The sequence below is a fragment of the Gorilla gorilla genome, chromosome 16, assembly GCF_029281585.2.
Source record: "Gorilla gorilla gorilla isolate KB3781 chromosome 16, NHGRI_mGorGor1-v2.1_pri, whole genome shotgun sequence".
Classification (NCBI taxonomy): domain Eukaryota; kingdom Metazoa; phylum Chordata; class Mammalia; order Primates; family Hominidae; genus Gorilla; species Gorilla gorilla.
The window spans coordinates 40,304,437-40,324,120 of record NC_073240.2 but is presented as its reverse complement, the minus strand read 5'-3'; the positions used below and the strand labels follow the sequence as shown (position 1 = coordinate 40,324,120).

Sequence of the window (19,684 nt, the reverse complement as noted above, 5' to 3'; positions counted from 1 at the left end):
TTGACATCTTTGTCAAAAATCAATTGACCATAAATGCATGAGTTTATTACTGGGCTTTCTGTCCTGTTCTGTTGATTGACGTATCTGTTTTTATGCCAGTAGCATGTTGTTGCAATTATAATTGTGTTATACTTTGAAATGAAGGAGTGTGATACCTCCAGCTTCGTTTTTTTTGCTCAAGATTTCTTTGGCTACTCAGGGTCTATTGTGGTTCCATACAGATTTAAGGATTGTTTCTTTTATATTTCTGTGAAAATGACATTGGATTTTTGATAGGAATTGCATTAAATCTATAGATGACTTTGGATAGTGTGAACATTTTAACCATTAATTCTTTCAATCCATGAATATGGTACATCTTTTTTTTTTTTTTTTTTTTGAGACGGAGTCTTGCCCTGTCACCCAGGCTGGAGTGCAATGGCATGATCTCAGCTCACTGCAACCTCCGCCTCCTGGGTTCAAGCGATTCTCCTGCCTCGGCCTCCCGAGTAGCCAAAATTACAGGTGCGTGCCACCACGCCCGGCTAATTTTTTCTATCTTTAGTAGAGATGAGATTTCACCATGTGGGCCAGGCTGGGAACATGGGACATCTTTTAATTGATTTGCTTTTTCTTCACTTTCTTTCATCAGTGTTCTATAGTTGTCAATATATAGTTCTTTCACCTCCTTGGTTAATTTTTTTTAATAGAGACAATTGTTAATGGGATTGTTTTCTTAATTTCCTATTTAGATAGTTTGTTCTTAATGTATAGAAATGCTCCTGATTTTTGTATGTTGATTTTATATCCTGTAACTTTAGTGATTTTTTTTGTCACTTCTGACAGTTTTTTGGTGGAGTCTTTAGCGTTTTCTATATACAAGATCATGTCATCAGCAAAGAGAGATAGTTTCATTTCTTCATTTCCTATTAGGATGCCTTTTATTTGTTTTTCTTGCGTAACTCTGGCCAGGACATTAAGTATTATGTTGAAAAAAAGTGGTGAGAGTGGGCATCCTTGTGGAAAAGCTTTCCACTTTTCACCCTTGAGTATGATGTTAGTTACAGATTTATCTTATATGGCCTTTATTATGTACTTTACCTCTATACCTAATCTGTTGAGAATTTTTATCATGAAATGGTGTTGAATTTTGTCAAATGCTTTTTCTTCATCTATTGAGATTATCATATGGTTTTTATCCTTCATTTTATTAATGTGGTATATCCCACTTATTAATTTGCATATGCTGAACCATCCTTGCATACCAGGGATAAAGCCCATTTGATCATGTGAATGATTCTTTTAATTGCTTTTGAATTCGGTTTGCTAGTACTTTGTTGAGGATTTTCATATCTGTGTTTATCAGGGATATTGGCCTGCAATTTTTTTTTTCTTGTAGTATTCTTGTCTGGCTTTGGTAATGCTGGCCTTGTAAAATGAGTTCAGAAGCCTTTCTTCCACTTCAATTTTTTGGAAGAGTTTGAGAAGCACTGGTATTAGTTCTTCTTTAAATGTTTGGTAGAATTCAGTAGTAAAGCCATCTGGCCCTGGGCCTTTTTTTGATAGGAGGCTTTTTATTACTGAGTCAACCTCCTTGCTCATTCGTGGTCTGTTCAGATTTTCTGTTTCTTTATGATTCAGCCTTGGCAGGATGTATATGTCCAGGAATCTGTTCACATCTAGGTTATCCAATAAAATATCTAGGTTATTATATGTTGGCGTACAATTTTACATAATTACCCTTTGTATTTCTTTGGTATCAGTTGTAATGTCTCCTCTTTCATTTCATTTTTGTTTTGTTTTAAATAAGCAGAAGTTTTGAGCTTAAAGACTTTAAAAAGTATTTGTTATTGCTTTCTAATAGCACAACAAATGTAAATTTGTTCAAGGCTATTTGAAACATACAGAAAAGTGTAGAAGATAAAATCATTGTCCAGACCTATTCATTGTTAATATTAACATTCATCTTTTTTCTAGTTGTATATTTTAAATTGTCTTCATATTCTTCTTATAATATATTCTGCTATTTTTTCTTTTATATTTTGAGCATTCTGTGTTATTAAATATTCTTGTAAATCATTCATTATAATGGCTGCAATGTATCTTATGATGTATCATAATTTAAGCATTTCTTTATTTTTGGTCATTTATATTAAGACTTTTTGTATAAGCTAAAACTATCATGAGACAAAAATATGGTCATAATCATTATCTTCCCATTACATGATGGTGTGATGAGTTCAGAGGATTTGATTTATTTGAGTTTTCTTTCTTTCTTTTCCTAGTTAGTCTAGCTAAGGGTTTGTCAATTTTGTTTATCTTTTCAAAAAGCCAATTCTTAGTTTTGTTGATTTTTTCTATTGTTGCTAGTCTCCATTTCGTTTATTTTGGCTCTAATATTTGTTATTTTATTTCTTCTGCTAACTTTGGACTTAGTTGGTTCTTTTTCTAGTTTTTTGAGGTTTAACATTAGATTGTTTATTTGAGATTTCTTCTTTGATAATAGGCATTTATTGTTATATATTTCCCACTTAGAACTGCTTTTGTCAGCATCCCATTAGTTTTGATATGTTGTGTTTCCATTTTTGTTTGTCTCAAAATATAGTTTGATTTCCTTTTTTCCCCCCTCTGACCTATTGTTTGTTTAGGAGCATGTTGTTTAATTTCCACATATTTGTGAATTTGCCAAGATTTCTTGTTATAGATTTCTAGTTTCATGCCACTGTGATCAGAAAAGATACTTGATATGATTAAAATCCTCTTAAGTTCATTAAGACTTGTTTTGTGGCCTATCCTGGAGAATGTCCCATGTGTGCTTGAGAAGAATGTGTATTTTCTTGTTGTAGGGTGTGATGTTTTGTATATGAATGTGAGGTCCATTTGATTTAAAGTGTAATTCAAGTCCAATGTTTTCTTATTGATTTTCTCTCTAGATGATCTCTGCATCATTGAAAGTGGGGTATTGAGGTCCCCTACTCTTATACTATTGCAGTCTATCTCTCAGATCATGTAATAATTGCTTTATGTATTTAGGTGTTCCAGTGTTGGGTGTGTATATGTTTACAATTATGTCCTCTTAATGAAATGATCCCTTTATCATTATATAATGACCTTCTTTGTCTCTTTGTGTAGCTTTTGACTTAAAGTCTATTTTGTCTGATATAAGTATAGCTAACCCCTGCTCTCTTTTGGTTTTCATTTGCATGGAGTAACTTTTCCATCCCTTCACTTTGTCTATGTATTTTCTTACTAGTAAAGTGAGTCTCTCATAGGTAGCATACAGTTGGCCTTTTATTACTATTTTTTCAACCCATTCAGCCACTCTATGTGTTTTGACTAGTGACTTTAATCCATTTACATTCAAGGTAATTGCTGATAGGTAAGGACTTGCTACTGCCATTTTGTAATTTGCTTCTGGTTGTTTTGTAGAGCTGTTGTTTCTTTCTTCCTCTCTTGCTACTTTCCTTTGTGGTTTGATAATTTTCTGTGATGGTATGCTTTGAATCTTTTCCTTTTATATTTTGTGCAACTATTACAGGTTTTTGTTTGTGTTTACCATCAGGTTTATATAAAACATCTTGTACAGGCTGGGCATGGTTGTGCATACCTGTAGTCCCATCTACTTGGAAGGATGAAGTGGGAAGATCACTTCAGCCAAGGAGTTTGAGCCCTGCCTGGGCAATATAGCAAGACTCCATCTCCTTAAAAAATAAAAAAAAAAACAACAAAATATCTTATTATAACAGGCTATTTTAAGCTGATAACTTTTATTGCATATAAAATCTCAATACTTTAACGCCCTCCCCCCGACATCTTTTATGATTTAGATGTAAATTTTACATCTTTTTGTAATTTGGATTCCTTTAACAATTTATTATAGCTGCATTTGTTTTTAATAGTTTTGTTTTTTAACTCTCATAATACAGAGAAAATTCCTTTACACATCATCCTTACAGTATTATTCTGAATATGACTATGTCTTACTTACACCATTTAGTGCTTTTTGATTTTATAAGTTTTATGTATCAATTAGGAGCCTTTTATTTCAGCTTAGCTCCCTTTAGCATTTCCTGTTAGGCAGGCCTAGTGGTGATAAACTTACTTAGTTTTTGTTTGTTTGGGAAAGTTTTTATTTATCCCTTATTTCTGAGGAATAGCTTTGCTGAGTTAAGTATTCTTGGTTGCCAGTTTTGTTTTTCTTCTGCACTTTGATTATATTATCCCACCCTTTTATGGCTTGCAGGGATTCTGCTGAGAAATCTGCTGGTTGCTGTTTTGGGACTCCCTTGAATATGATATGTTCCTGATCTCTTACTGCTTTCAGGATTCTTTGTCTTTGTTTTATTTTAATTTTAATTTTATTTTATTTTAAGGCAGAGTCTTGCTCTGTCGCCCAGACTAGAGTGCAGTGGCATGATCTTGGCTCACTGCAGCCTCTGCCTCCTGGGTTCAAGCGATTCTCCTGCCTCAGCCTCCTGAGTAGCTGAGACTACAGGCACGCACCACCATGCCCAGCAAATTTTTGTATTTTTAGCAGAGATGGGGTTTCACCATATTGGCCAGGCTGGTCTCAAACTCCTGACATCGTGATCTGCCCACCTCGACCTCCCAAAGTGCTGGGATTACAGGCGTGAGCCACTGCGCCTGGCCGTCTTTGTTTTTTAATAGTTTGATTATGATTTGTCTTGGTGCGCTCATCTTTGGCTTGAATTTAATTGGAGATCTCTGAGCTTTTTATACCTGGATGTTGTCATATTTCCACAAATTTTGGAAACTTCCAGCCATATTTTCTTAAGTGTATTTTCTGGGCCTTTTTCTTTATCATATCTTTCTTAGAATTTTATTATAAGAAAGTTAGTTTTCTTGATGGTATCCCATAGATTTATGTAGGCTTTCTTCATTCTTTTTTCATAGCTCTCCATTTTTTTCAGGGTCCATTATTGGGGCTTTATTAGTTTCTTTTTGTTGTGTCACATTTCCCTGATTCTTTCTAAACCTTGTTGTCTACACATTTGAGGAAATGGCCGCCTCTTTCGGCCTTGAAGGTTTTCTTTCACAGTGGTAGACCTTCACTAGTTAGTTTAGCATTTGATTATGGATAGGCCAGCTGGTAACAACCCCAGACAGGTACACCTTGCTGTTGGTGTTGCTGTTGGGCCAGCCTGCTGGCTGTTCTTTGAGGTCAAGTGGAACTTCTGGCTGTGCTCTGTGGTCTGATGAGACAGATCACTAGCTGGACTCCACAGTTAAGGTGGAGCTACTGGCTGGGCTCTGTAATAGCCTCTGATTGCACAGGGTTGCATGTTGTTTTCCCTGGCTGGGAAGTACTGCTGTTTTTAATCTGCAGCTGGGCAGGTCTGTGTGCTGGGCTCAGCGACTGGGTGAGGTTTCTGCTGTTGTGCTCAGCCATTCAGGATGGGCCAGGCTATCATCTAGAGAAACGCATGGATGCAGGCTTCCCTCAGGGAAGCCTTAAGCAAAGCACTGAGGCTTTGTGGGGTCACCATGCAGCTGCTGGGGTTGGGTGGGGCCAGGTACTTTTGTCCATAGATATTCATTCATTGACCTGCACTTGCCTCCTAGCCTGGCAAGCCTTAAGCAGAACATGAAGGCTTGGTAGGGTTAGGCTAGTTGGCTGCTGGGGTTGGGTGGGGCCCGTTGCTACCCTCCTTAGGTAATCACTGACCTGCCCTTGCTGCCTGGCCTGGGGAAGGCTTAAGGAGAGCACCAGAGCTAGGTGGGGAAGCTGGCTAGGGAATGAAGCCTGGCAGATCAGTTGACTATACTTCCTGCAGGACAGTGCTAATGCTGTGGGCCAGTTTCTCTGGTGGAGTGCCTCCATTGGCTAGAATGCAGAGCCACTGCAAGATCCATGTGCTCGTTTCTGTGAGTCTCACTTTTGTTCTTTGTTTCTGGCTGATCCTAGGTGGTCTAGCCCTGCCTGTACTCCCAAGTGTTTCCTGGGAGATAATAATGAGTGGGCTTCCTGCTCAGGGTCCCAGAATGTTGGGGAAGCTGAATGTTTGCCTCTAACTCTCTTTTCCCACTGTAGAAACTCTGGGCCCAGGGGAATCTTCTGTGTGTGGTGCTGTGCTGGCTTGAGGTGTGGCAGGGTTTGGGGGAGTGGTGATGTGGTCAAAGTGAAACCATTCCTCTATTCCACTTACCCCTTGAATGAGGCTTTTTTCAGTTATGTGGTCCAAGGGAGTGTCTCAGCCTTTCACGTTCAAGGAGTTCAGGAGTATTAATGAAGATATTCTTGTCTGTAAATAGTTGTTGGTTGGAGTTTTGTTGGGGGTATGGGAGCTGAGCAACTCCCATTCTGCCATCTTGCTGACTAGAACTTCCAGCTGTAATGTTTTTATTTAGCAGCAGAGTTCACTTACAAATGCAATTCAGTTAGATGGGTGTGGTTTGCTTTCTCCACACCAAAGATCTTCATTTAATAAATGAACTGTGAAAACTTTGTTCTACTCTGAAATTGCTGTATATTGTCCTTCTTTTTGGATAAAGCGTTTTTATTAGAAAGTATCTGAATCTCCTCTGACTTCTGAAATCAAACTTACAAAATTGGATGCAATCATTTCTTGTGTATGGGATCTCATTCCCATGGAGTCCATATATAGAGGGGTTTAGAAAAGTAATTTGCTAAGATATGACTTTATTTTTATGTGAACATGAGTCACACTGATGCATATCTGTCACTGGGTAGAGCATGACAAGATGGAATGAATTGGAACTTAATGTGACTTAATGGAAAGAAGCTATGGAGACATAGAACATGGCTCTGATTATACCAGATAATCTTAATATGCAATTATAACAATTAACCCTCTGACTATGATTAAGATATCATAGGTGTGAATATGTGAACCATATTTTACTTTCTGTTTATTACATAATAAGCTCTAAGGAATAGGTCTTACATTATTACTTTGAGCATGTTAGAATATCTGAAGTTGGAGTTTTACTAACCTCATTATTTATAATTATTAAAATGACTTGCTGATCAATTTTATTCTAAAATACTAAATTGTACATTATGTGCTTTCTACAAAAGTGTGCATCAAAACTGAATGCTGTGTCAGTTTTCTTGACAAAAAGCCCTTTGAAGACATAACTAATGAGGAGTTGCTGCGTGTTTGGCTGTTACATTTCTTTTTTTTTTTTTTTTTTTCTAAAATGGTAGCTCTTCCTTTATTGTATGTTTTTCTTTTTTTTTTTTTATTATTATACTTTAAGTTTTAGGGTACATGTGCACATTGTGCAGGATAGTTACATATGTATACATGTGCCATGCTGGTGCGCGGCACCCACTAACTCGTCATCTAGCATTAGGTATATCTCCCAATGCTATCCCTCCCCCCTCCCCCCACCCCACAACAGTCCCCAGAGTGTGATATTCCCCTTCCTGTGTCCATGTGATCTCATTGTTCAATTCCCACCTATGAGTGAGAATATGCGGTGTTTGGTTTTTTGTTCTTGCGATAGTTTACTGAGAATGATGGTTTCCAATTTCATCCATGTCCCTACAAAGGACATGAACTCATCATTTTTTATGGCTGCATAGTATTCCATGGTGTATATGTGCCACATTTTCTTAATCCAGTCTATCATTGTTGGACATTTGGGTTGGTTCCAAGTCTTTGCTATTGTGAATAATGCCGCAATAAACATACGTGTGCATGTGTCTTTATAGCAGCATGATTTATAGTCCTTTGGGTATATACCCAGTAATGGGATGGCTGGGTCAAATGGTATTTCTAGTTCTAGATCCCTGAGGAATCGCCACACTGACTTCCACAATGGTTGAACTAGTTTACAGTCCCACCAACAGTGTAAAAGTGTTCCTATTTCTCCACATCCTCTCCAGCACCTGTTGTTTCCTGACTTTTTAATGATTGCCATTCTAACTGGTGTGAGATGATATCTCATAGTGGTTTTGATTTGCATTTCTCTGATGGCCAGTGATGATGAGCATTTTTTCATGTGTTTTTTGGCTGCATAAATGTCTTCTTTTGAGAAGTGTCTGTTCATATCCTTTGCCCACTTTTTGATGGGGTTGTTTGTTTTTTTCTTGTAAATTTGTTTGAGTTCATTGTAGATTCTGGATATTAGCCCTTTGTCAGATGAGTAGGTTGCGAAAATTTTCTCCCATGTTGTAGGTTGCCTGTTCACTCTGATGGTAGTTTCTTTTGCTGTGCAGAAGCTCTTTAGTTTAATTAGATCCCATTTGTCAATTTTGTCTTTTGTTGCCATTGCTTTTGGTGTTTTGGACATGAAGTCCTTGCCCACGCCTATGTCCTGAATGGTAATGCCTAGGTTTTCTTCTAGGGTTTTTATGGTTTTAGGTCTAATGTTTAAGTCTTTAATCCATCTTGAATTGATTTTTGTATAAGGTGTAAGGAAGGGATCCAGTTTCAGCTTTCTACATATGGCTAGCCAGTTTTCCCAGCACCATTTATTAAATAGGGAATCCTTTCCCCACTGCTTGTTTTTCTCAGGTTTGTCAAAGATCAGATAGTTGTAGATATGCGGCGTTATTTCCGAGGGCTCTGTTCTGTTCCATTGATCTATATCTCTGTTTTGGTACCAGTACCATGCTGTTTTTGTTACTGTAGCCTTGTAGTATAGTTTGAAGTCAGGTAGTGTGATGCCTCCAGCTTTGTTCTTTTGGCTTAGGATTGACTTGGCAATGCGGGCTCTTTTTTGGTTCCATATGAACTTTAAAGTAGTTTTTTCCAATTCTGTGAAGAAAGTCATTGGTAGCTTGATGGGGATGGCATTGAATCTGTAAATGACCTTGGGCAGTATGGCCATTTTCACGATATTGATTCTTCCTACCCATGAGCATGGAATGTTCTTCCATTTGTTTGTATCCTCTTTTATTTCCTTGAGCAGTGGTTTGTAGTTCTCCTTGAAGAGGTCCTTCACATCCCTTGTAAGTTGGATTCCTAGGTATTTTATTCTCTTTGAAGCAATTGTGAATGGGAGTTCACTCATGATTTGGCTCTCTGTTTGTCTGTTGTTGGTGTATAAGAATGCTTGTGATTTTTGTACATTGATTTTGTATCCTGAGACTTTGCTGAAGTTGCTTCTCAGCTTAAGGAGATTTTGGGCTGAGACAATGGGGTTCTCTAGATAAACAATCATGTCGTCTGCAAACAGGGACAATTTGACTTCCTCTTTTCCTAATTGAATACCCTTTATTTCCTTCTCCTGCCTGATTGCCCTGGCCAGAACTTCCAACACTATGTTGAATAGGAGCGGTGAGAGAGGGCATCCCTGTCTTGTGCCAGTTTTCGAAGGGAATGCTTCCAGTTTTTGCCCATTCAGTATGATATTGGCTGTGGGTTTGTCATAGATAGCTCTTATTATTTTGAAATACGTCCCATCAATACCTAATTTATTGAGAGTTTTTAGCATGAAGGGTTGTTGAATTTTGTCAAAGGCTTTTTCTGCATCTATTGAGATAATCATGTGGTTTTTGTCTTTGGCTCTGTTTATATGCTGGATTACATTTATTGATTTGCGTATATTGAACCAGCCTTGCATCCCAGGGATGAAGCCCACTTGATCATGGTGGATAAGCTTTTTGATGTGCTGCTGGATTCGGTTTGCCAGTATTTTACTGAGGATTTTTGCATCAATGTTCATCAAGGATATTGGTCTAAAATTCTCTTTTTTGGTTGTGTCTCTGCCCGGCTTTGGTATCAGAATGATGCTGGCCTCATAAAATGAGTTAGGGAGGATTCCCTCTTTTTCTATTGATTGGAATAGTTTCAGAAGCAATGGTACCAATTCCTCCTTGTACCTCTGGTAGAATTCGGCTGTGAATCCATCTGGTCCTGGACTCTTTTTGGTTGGTAAACTATTGATTATTGCCACAATTTCAGCTCCTGTTATTGGTCTATTCAGAGATTCAACTTCTTCCTGGTTTAGTCTTGGGAGAGTGTATGTGTCGAGGAATGTATCCATTTCTTCTAGATTTTCTAGTTTATTTGCGTAGAGGTGTTTGTAGTATTCTCTGATGGTAGTTTGTATTTCTGTGGGATCGGTGGTGATATCCCCTTTATCATTTTTTATTGTGTCTATTTGATTCTTCTCTCTTTTTTTCTTTATTAGTCTTGCTAGCGGTCTATCAATTTTGTTGATCCTTTCAAAAAACCAGCTCCTGGATTCATTGATTTTTTGAAGGGTTTTTTGTGTCTCTATTTCCTTCAGTTCTGCTCTGATTTTAGTTATTTCTTGCCTTCTGCTAGCTTTTGAATGTGTTTGCTCTTGCTTTTCTAGTTCTTTTAATTGTGATGTTACGGTGTCAATTTTGGATCTTTCCTGCTTTCTCTTGTGGGCATTTAGTGCTATAAATTTCCCTCTACACACTGCTTTGAATGCATCCCAGAGATTCTGGTATGTTGTGTCTTTGTTCTTGTTGGTTTCAAAGAACATCTTTATTTCTGCCTTCATTTCGTTATGTACCCAGTAGTCATTCAGGAGCAGGTTGTTCAGTTTCCATGTAGTTGAGCGGCTTTGAGTGAGATTTTTAATCCTGAGTTCTAGTTTGATTGCACTGTGGTCTGAGAGATAGTTTGTTATAATTTCTGTTCTTTTACATTTGCTGAGGAGAGCTTTACTTCCAAGTATGTGGTCAATTTTGGAATAGGTGTGGTGTGGTGCTGAAAAAAATGTATAGTCTGTTGATTTGGGGTGGAGAGTTCTGTAGATGTCTATTAGGTCCGCTTGGTGCAGAGCTGAGTTCAATTCCTGGGTATCCTTGTTGACTTTCTGTCTCGTTGATCTGTCTAATGTTGACAGTGGGGTGTTAAAGTCTCCCATTATTAATGTGTGGGAGTCTAAGTCTCTTTGTAGGTCACTCAGGACTTGCTTTATGAATCTGGGTGCTCCTGTATTGGGTGCATATATATTTAGGATAGTTAGCTCCTCTTGTTGAATTGATCCCTTCACCATTATGTAATGGCCTTCTTTGTCTCTTGTGATCTTTGTTGGTTTAAAGTCTGTTTTATCAGAGACTAGGATTGCAACCCCTGCCTTTTTTTGTTTTCCATTTGCTTGGTAGATCTTCCTCCATCCTTTTATTTTGAGCCTATGTGTGTCTCTGCACGTGAGATGGGTTTCCTGAATACAGCACACTGATGGGTCTTGACTCTTTATCCAACTTGCCAGTCTGTGTCTTTTAATTGGAGAATTTAGTCCATTTACATTTAAAGTTAATATTGTTATGTGTGAATTTGATCCTGTCATTATGATGTTAGCTGGTGATTTTACTCATTAGTTGATGCAGTTTCTTCCTAGTCTCGATGGTCTTTACATTTTGGCATGATTTTGCAGCAGCTGGTACCGGTTGTTCCTTTCCATGTTTAGCGCTTCCTTCAGGAGTTCTTTTAGGGCAGGCCTGGTGGTGACAAAATCTCTCAGCATTTGCTTGTCTGTAAAGTATTTTATTCCTCCTTCACTTATGAAGCTTAGTTTGTCTGGATATGAAATTCTGGGTTGAAAATTCTTTTCTTTAAGAATGTTGAATATTGGCCCCCACTCTCTTCTGGCTTGTAGGGTTTCTGCCGAGAAATCCGCTGTTAGTCTGATGGGCTTCCCTTTGAGGGTAACCTGACCTTTCTCTCTGGCTGCCCTTAACATTTTTTCCTTCATTTCAACTTTGGTGAATCTGACAATTATGTGTCTTGGAGTTGCTCTTCTCGAGGAGTATCTTTGTGGCGTTCTCTGTATTTCCTGAATCTGAATGTTGGCCTGCCTTGCTAGATTGGGGAAGTTCTCCTGGATAATATCCTGCAGAGTGTTTTCCAACTTGGTTCCATTCTCCGCATCACTTTCAGGTACACCAATCAGACGTAGATTTGGTCTTTTCACATAGTCCCATATTTCTTGGAGGCTTTGCTCATTTCTTTTTATTCTTTTTTCTCTAGACTTCCCTTCTCGCTTCATTTCATTCATTTCATCTTCCATTGCTGATACCCTTTCTTCCAGTTGATCGCATGGGCTCCTGAGGCTTCTGCGTTCTTCACGTAGTTCTCGAGCCTTGGTTTTCAGCTCCATCAGCTCCTTTAAGCACTTCTCTGTATTGGTTATTCTAGTTATACATTCGTCTAAATTTTTTTCAAAGTTTTCAACTTCTTTGCCTTTGGTTTGAATGTCCTCCCGTAGCTCAGAGTAATTTGATCGTCTGAAGCCTTCTTCTCTCAGCTCGTCAAAATCATTCTCCATCCAGCTTTGTTCCGTTGCTGGTGAGGAACTGCGTTCCTTTGGAGGAGGAGAGGTGCTCTGCGTTTTAGAGTTTCCAGTTTTTCTGTTCTGTTTTTTCCCCATCTTTGTGGTTTTATCTATTTTTGGTCTTTGATGATGGTGATGTACAGATGGGTTTTCGGTGTGGATGTCCTTTCTGTTTGTTAGTTTTCCTTCTAACAGACAGGATCCTCAGCTGCGGGTCTGTTGGAATACCCTGCCGTGTGAGGTGTCAGTGTGCCCCTGCTGGGGGGTGCCTCCCAGTTAGGCTGCTCGGGGGTCAGGGGTCAGGGACCCACTTGAGGAGGCAGTCTGCCCGTTCTCAGATCTCCAGCTGCGTGCTGGGAGAACCACTGCTCTCTTCAAAGCTGTCAGACAGGGACATTTAAGTCTGCAGAGGTTACTGCTGTCTTTTTGTTTGTCTGTGCCCTGCCCCCAGAGGTGGAGCCTACAGAGGCAGGCAAGCCTCCTTGAGCTGTGGTGGGCTCCACCCAGTTCGAGCTTCCCGGCTGCTTTGTTTACCTAATCAAGCCTGGGCAATGGCGGGCGCCCCTCCCCCAGCCTCGCTGCCGCCTTGCAGTTTGATCTCAGACTGCTGTGCTAGCAATCAGCGAGATTCCGTGGGCGTAGGACCCTCCGAGTCAGGTGTGGGATATAGTCTCGTGGTGCGCCGTTTTTTAAGCCGGTCTGAAATGCGCAATATTCGGGTGGGAGTGACCCGATTTTCCAGGTGCGTCCGTCACCCCTTTCTGGGAACTCCCTTACCCCTTGCGCTTCCCAGGTGAGGCAATGCCTCGCCCTGCTTCGGCTCGCGCACGGTGCGCGCACCCACTGGCCTGCGCCCACTGTTTGGCACTCCCTAGTGAGATGAACCCGGTACCTCAGATGGAAATGCAGAAATCACCCGTCTTCTGCGTCGCTCACGCTGGGAGCTGTAGACCGGAGCTGTTCCTATTCGGCCATCTTGGCTCCTCCCCTGGCTGTTACATTTCTGTTCTACCTCCTTCTCAGGAAATAGATACACAAGAGTGTGATTCGGATTAGATTTCTGGAAGCAGACAGGAAGAAAATAAGAAAAGCCATTTATTGTTTTCTCTTTCAATAGCAAGTATTACTGATACGTAGTTGTCTTTTCCTTGATGTGCTGAGGTCTGTTCCAACTATTTCAATTCTGCTTCTAAAAGGCAGAGTCAGATAAGGCTTCAAAACTAAAACCAAACTCAGTGACCTTGAAGACCAATTTAAATGGTGGTATTGAAAAATAAGGATTTGCCTATCAGTTGTATTAAAAATTTTCAATGTGAAACACATTATCAGTGTTTGTGCTTTAAGCTTCATGGTAACCAGTATTATTTGAATTTTTGAATACAAGGTTCAGTAAATTCAGCATTGTACTCACTAGTTACTGGGGTTTTACGGGACAAATAACTAGCACTCTTCTCTTCCCCACCCAGGTCAGAACCAACTGAGAGAGAGAAAGATTCTGACAAATGGAGATCAAGGAGGTTCGCTTTATTGCTAATGAAATGTAGAGGATTGTCATGATCCGGGTGGGCAGCCAGACAGGCTTCCAATGCTATGCCTTTAAAATAAATGTACCCACCCAGTCACTGGCAGAGATGGAAAATCTCAGGCATCATCTGTGGAGACCTGTCCATGTAAAACCAATAGGGTGGATGAGCAAAGCATGGAGCCTTGGGGAGCAGGGTCAGGTGGGAGCTGGGTGCTGACTCCTGAGGGGGCAGGGGCTGAGCTGAGCATGCCATTTCATCTCCCAAACTTAGCTTCCCACGGACAGTGTGGAGGGTGTGAAGTGAGGCCAGCATGCTTCCACTGCAAGTTCCTCCTTGTGGGAGCATGAGGAGAGTGGGGATTAAGTGTTGTCAGGTCACACTTAACCTCAGAGACAATCCTGAATGTACTGGCACTTCCGAAGCAAAAAGCATCAGGTCTGTGAGTTAGTCTAGTATTTAATCAAATTATCTAATACTGAGTTGCTTTCTAGGTAATCAAAGCAAAAGCCACCTATGCTTGTGTAGTATTCTCCCTTCCTACTAAGCATTTGAGCTAATTATTAACAGAAATTCATAAAATAAAGATGAACATGATATTAGCAAATAACAAACATAGTAAAATAGGGCAAAATGGACACAAAATCAGTTGTGCAGTAAAAAACGGGGACAGAACTGCACTAATTCTTTAAGAAAAACAAAATGGAATTTCTCGTTGGACCTGTTGAGTGAACAGTATTCTTGAAAAATTGTATAAGTTAGCAGGGAGGAAGGGATAGGGAGTTATTGGTTAAAGGATACAAAATTATAGCTTTATAGGAGGAATAAGTTCTAATATTCTATAGCACTGTAGGGTGACTATAGTCAACAATAATATATATTTTCAGATAGCTAGAAGAGAAGATTTTGAATGTTCTTAACACAGAGAATTGATAAATGAGGTGATGGGTATGCAATTTACCTGATTTGACCACTAGACATTGTATGTATTAAAACATCACTGTGTATCCCATAGATATGTACAATTGTGTGTCAGTTTAAAAGCCTATAGTAAATGCAACAAGAGTCATGTAAGTTTTGTTTTCTTTTTAAAATAATACCCCTAAATGAAAACTATAGTGGCCAACTGTCTTGGATTGCTCAGAAGTGTCCTGGTTTTACCACTGAATGTTCCATGTTCCAGGAAATCCTCAGTCTCTAGCAAACTGGAATGGTTGGTCACTCTAAATTGAAACTGTGAACATAAAACCAAAGAGCAGATTAGTTACTCAAAGGACCAAATTAAAGGAGTCCAAGTAAGTAGCAGAATCCCAAGCTAGAACCTAGATTAGCAGAGGGAGGGTGGCCTACCACCCACCAGTGGGAAGTGGCCTAGTGGTTAGGAACATGGGTTCTGGGTAGGGAAGACCTGGGTTTGAATCCTTGCTCTGCTGCTAGATGGAGATCTTAGGTAAGTTAGTTAATTTCTCTCTCTCTCCTCTACACCTTGGTTTCCTTGTCTATCATATAAGATGGCTTAATACCCTGTAGGGTTGTAATGAGGATCAAATGAGAACATTCAAATAAAATGATTAGCTCTGGGACTGGACTTGGTTGGCTTACATGGTGTTTAACATTGAACATTGTCAGGAGATTTTTCCGTAAAAGGCTAGATTTCTGACATTTCTGACAAATCAGCAAGTTCTACCACCACCCATGGGAGCTGAGTAGCAGATGCTCCCCTTAGAAGGCATGTGTATTCTCCAAGAGGACACAGCCCCCACCTAGCCCTCTCTACTTCATGGGCTTGGTCCTTTGGAGACATTGAATTTCCATTCCATGTTGTAAGTCTCCTCTGCTTGTAGTGCAGTCCAACCACTGGGAGCTTGTTAGAAATGCAGGGCCCCTAGGGGCCCACCCACAACCTAAGGCATGAGAATTTTCATTTTAATAAGATCCCTGGTGATACTTCCCGGCAATAAAGTTTGAGAAGCCCTGTTACAAACCGCAGAGCATTATTCCTAACCACAGTGAGTATCAAGATCATCTGGGGAGTTTTTTGCTTGTTTGTTTTCTAGCTGTGTCCAAGGACCTATCCAGACTTGCTGAAATCAGAGTTCCTGGGATGGAATGTCCAGGCTGCTAAATTAATGCTAGGGACAGGATTTCACTGTGAACACTTGAGAACTATAGATTTCAGTTTAGATGAAAGAAAGCTAAGTATGTTATCTTTTTGGGATCCTCAGATAAAAAAAAGTTCTGCTAATAATGACGACTATATAATCTGAATATACTTGAGGCTGAAATTTTGCCCATTGATTGTAACTTGCTGGATGAGGCCTGGTTGCCGGCAGATTGACTTTTGGTAAGGGTGTTGCAGTGGTTTGAAGCGGGTATGTGTTGGTATATGTCCTTAATCATACCACCTGAACAGTTTCAAGGGAACTAGATTGTTTGAGAAAATTTTCTTTGTTGTAGTATAGGCTTACTGGTTTGCAGGAGAGCGGTGAGATTCTAGAAACAGTGACCCTATTAGCTGATCTTTTCCATTAAAAATATTTTGGATTGCTCTTAGGGAAGTCCTTAACTCATCATTGCCTTAATAGTTTTCTGTTTGTCTCAAACAGGGTGTACCTTCAGACCTCATAGTTACTATTTGTTAAATTACTTTTCCAAGGCTACACGTTGCTTCTTCAATGCCCTTAGTGACTTAACCTCCCTTTGTCTAGTCAAACCAACCCTCTTCCAGAGTTTATTTGGTCAAAATATCAGAGATGCCATATTAGAAATTTGTAATGTGAATTCATTTTTTAATATAAAACCTTAGTGTATAGTAAGTTTATATTTGATTAATTTACATCTTCAATTTACTTTCAACTAATTCTCTTTAATTCTTCTTGAGGTAGACTTTTCATATAAAATATTTGCTATTGATCATTTTCTCTATCATTTTAGCAGTATAAAATGAACAAAGGCATGCTTGAGAGTTTTGATATTTAATTGTAATGTCCTTATCACTTTATCAGTTATTGGAAACTTCTGATTCTGTTGCTTCATTCAAATTGGGTAAAGTAAAAAGTTACTGAAGATCCGCTATTGTGACTGTAAACTAGGTCTATGGACTAGTGGTGTCAGCATCAACTGGAAGCTTGTTAGAAATGTAGAGTCTCAGCCGGGCACTGTGGCTCACGCCTGTAATCCCAGCACTTTGGGAGGCCCAGGTGGGCAGATCACCAGAGGTTGGGAGTTTGAGACAAGCCTAACCAACATGGAGAAACCCCGTCTGTACTAAAAATACAAAATTAGCCGGGTATGGTGGCGCATGCCTATAATCCCAGCTACTTGGGAGGCTGAGGCAGGAGAATCGCTTGAACTAGGGAGGTGGAGGTGGCGGTGAACTGAGATCATGACATTGCACTCCAGCCTGGGCAACAACAACAACAACAACGAAAAGAAATGTAGAGTGCCAGGCCCACTGCAGACCTACTGAATCAGAGCCTGAATTTTAAGATACCCCCCAGGTGATTTGTGTGCATGTTAAAGAGTGAGAAGCTCCGGACTAAATGGTTTACTACTTACTTCTGCTTTAGGATTATCAAAAATAAATGGTGGTAGTGAAAATAATGTACAGAAAGTATCTTTTTTCCCATCTGCTGAATGCCTGCTTTTTTCTTCTTAAATTTCTTTTTAACGAAGATACTGCTGCATCCACGTTGTCTTGTGATCTCTCCAGCCATCCATCTTTTCATTCTTTTGGGCAACCTTCCTCTTAGTCAGAGCAAGCATGCCTTGGGACCCTCCCTTGAGTTCTCTACTCTTTCCTCGTTAATATTTTATTTGGAGACACGTATAACCAGTATGGAACTATCTATGCTTTGCATACTTTTGATTGCCCAGTCTCTCTACTTCCATCTGCCTTGAGCTGGCCTGGCATTTAAGCTATACTGAGTCTGTTCCTTAGCCGGTGCTGCCTCTTACCTCTGGCTGCATGTTAGAATCACCTGGTGAGATTTAAAACAGATTAGCAGCTTGGTTCCATCCCAGATGAATTAAGTCAATTTCTAGGGGTGGGTTCTGGCAGCAGTCATTTAAGTCAGTTTCTGAGAACAGGGTCTGGGTGATTCTGCTGTGCAGCCATGCTTTAAAACCCCAGGGCTCCATGCTATTCATTCATCATCCATCTGCCATCCATTCATTCATCGATTTACCCCACAAACACTTCATGAGATTCTCCTGTGTATTAGATGCTTTTCTAAGTTCCGAGAGTTTTTCATGTCAGCACTGTTAGCATTTTGAGTTGGACGTTTGAAGGGCTGTCTTGTGCATTGTAGGGTGTTTAATGGAATCCCTGGCTTTTACTGACTTGATGTCAGTAGCGTCCTCTGCAGTTATGACAGACAAACATGTCTCCAGACATTGCAAAAAATGTTCTTTGGGGGCAAAATTTCCCCCAGTTGAGGACCGTCGTTCTAGGTATATTGATGAAAAATTTTTTATTACTCAATCTAGGTCTATTGATGAAAATTTTTAAGTGCCTAAAGACAGACACTTAATTACAGTAGGGTGGGACAAACATAGTAAGAGCTTCAGGACCAAGTACATAGACAACACTATAGAGGGATGGGAGGTGGCATTTAAGTTGCACCTCCAAGGGTGAATGGTTATTCGCTAGGTGGGCAAAAAGAACACACCATAGTGAGAGAATAGAACTTACGAAGGCGTGGAATTATGTCCCATCATCTCCCACCTCATGCATGGGGGTATTGTGATCCACTTTTCATTCATCCCACCTGCCTCTACATCCTGTTTAATATTTCTTCTCCATGTGTTGACAGTACCACTATATTTATCACTTTGCTCTGAAACTGCAAGTCATCTGCCCTTCATTACAAGGTTGAGTCTTTTTTTAATAAGGGCTTTATTGAGATATAATTCATATATTTGTATTAGTTTCCTATGGTTGTCACAACAAATTACCATGACAGAAATTTATTCTCTCACAGTTTTGGAGGCCAGAAGTTTGAAATCAAGGTGTCACCAAGGCCACACGCCACCTGGAGGCCCTATGAGAGAACGCTAGAACGCTTCCATGCTTCTTCCAGCTTCTCCTGGCTATGGGCATTCCTGGCTTTGTGGCCACGTCACTCCAGTCTCTGCCTCCGTCTTCACATTGCCTCCCTCCATCTGTGTGTGTTAATCTCCGTCTGTCTTTTTTGTATAACAACACTTCTTATTGAATATAGGGCCCACCCAGAGAATCCAGGATGATCTTCTTATCTCGAGAAGCTTAATTTAATTGCATCTAGAAAGACCCCTTTCACAGGTTGCAGGGATGAGGATGTGAGTTTTGGGGAGCCACTGTTCACCAGCTTCCTACAATTCATCCCATTAAAAGTGTGCAATTCAATGGTTTGTAGTATATTTACAGAGTTGTACCTCCATCACCACTATCAATTTTTTATTTTTTCCACCCCCCACAATGCAACATTATGGGTATTAGTAATCACTTCCCATTTTTCCCCAACCCCAGCCCTAGGCAATCACCAGTCTTTCTGTCTCTGTGAATTTGCCTAGTCTGAACATTTCATATAAATGGAATCATACGGCATATGGCCTTTTGTGACTGGCTTCTTACATTATGTCTTCAAGATTCATCCATGTCGTAGCATGTATCCATACTCCACTCTTTTCTATTGTTGAATAAGTCTCAATTATATGGATATATCACATTTTGCTTATCCATTCATCATTTGATGGACATTTGGGTTGTTTCCACTTTTTGGCTATTACATATAATGTTGATATGAACGCTTGTGTACAAGTTTTTGTATGGATGTATGCTTTCATTTCTCTTGGGCATATACCTAGAAGTGGAATTGCCAGGTCTATGGTAACCTTCTCAGGAACTGCCAGACTGTTTCTAAAGCTACTGCACCATTTTCCATTCCTGCCAGTCG

General features: G+C 39.8%; 1 protein-coding gene across 3 annotated transcripts in view; it reads left to right on the top strand.

Moving 5' to 3' along the window:
* FSIP1 (fibrous sheath interacting protein 1) overlaps positions 1 to 19,684 on the top strand; it is a 192,472-nt gene that overhangs the window by 168,225 nt on the left and 4,563 nt on the right. The gene's annotated exons all lie outside the window — the stretch shown is intronic.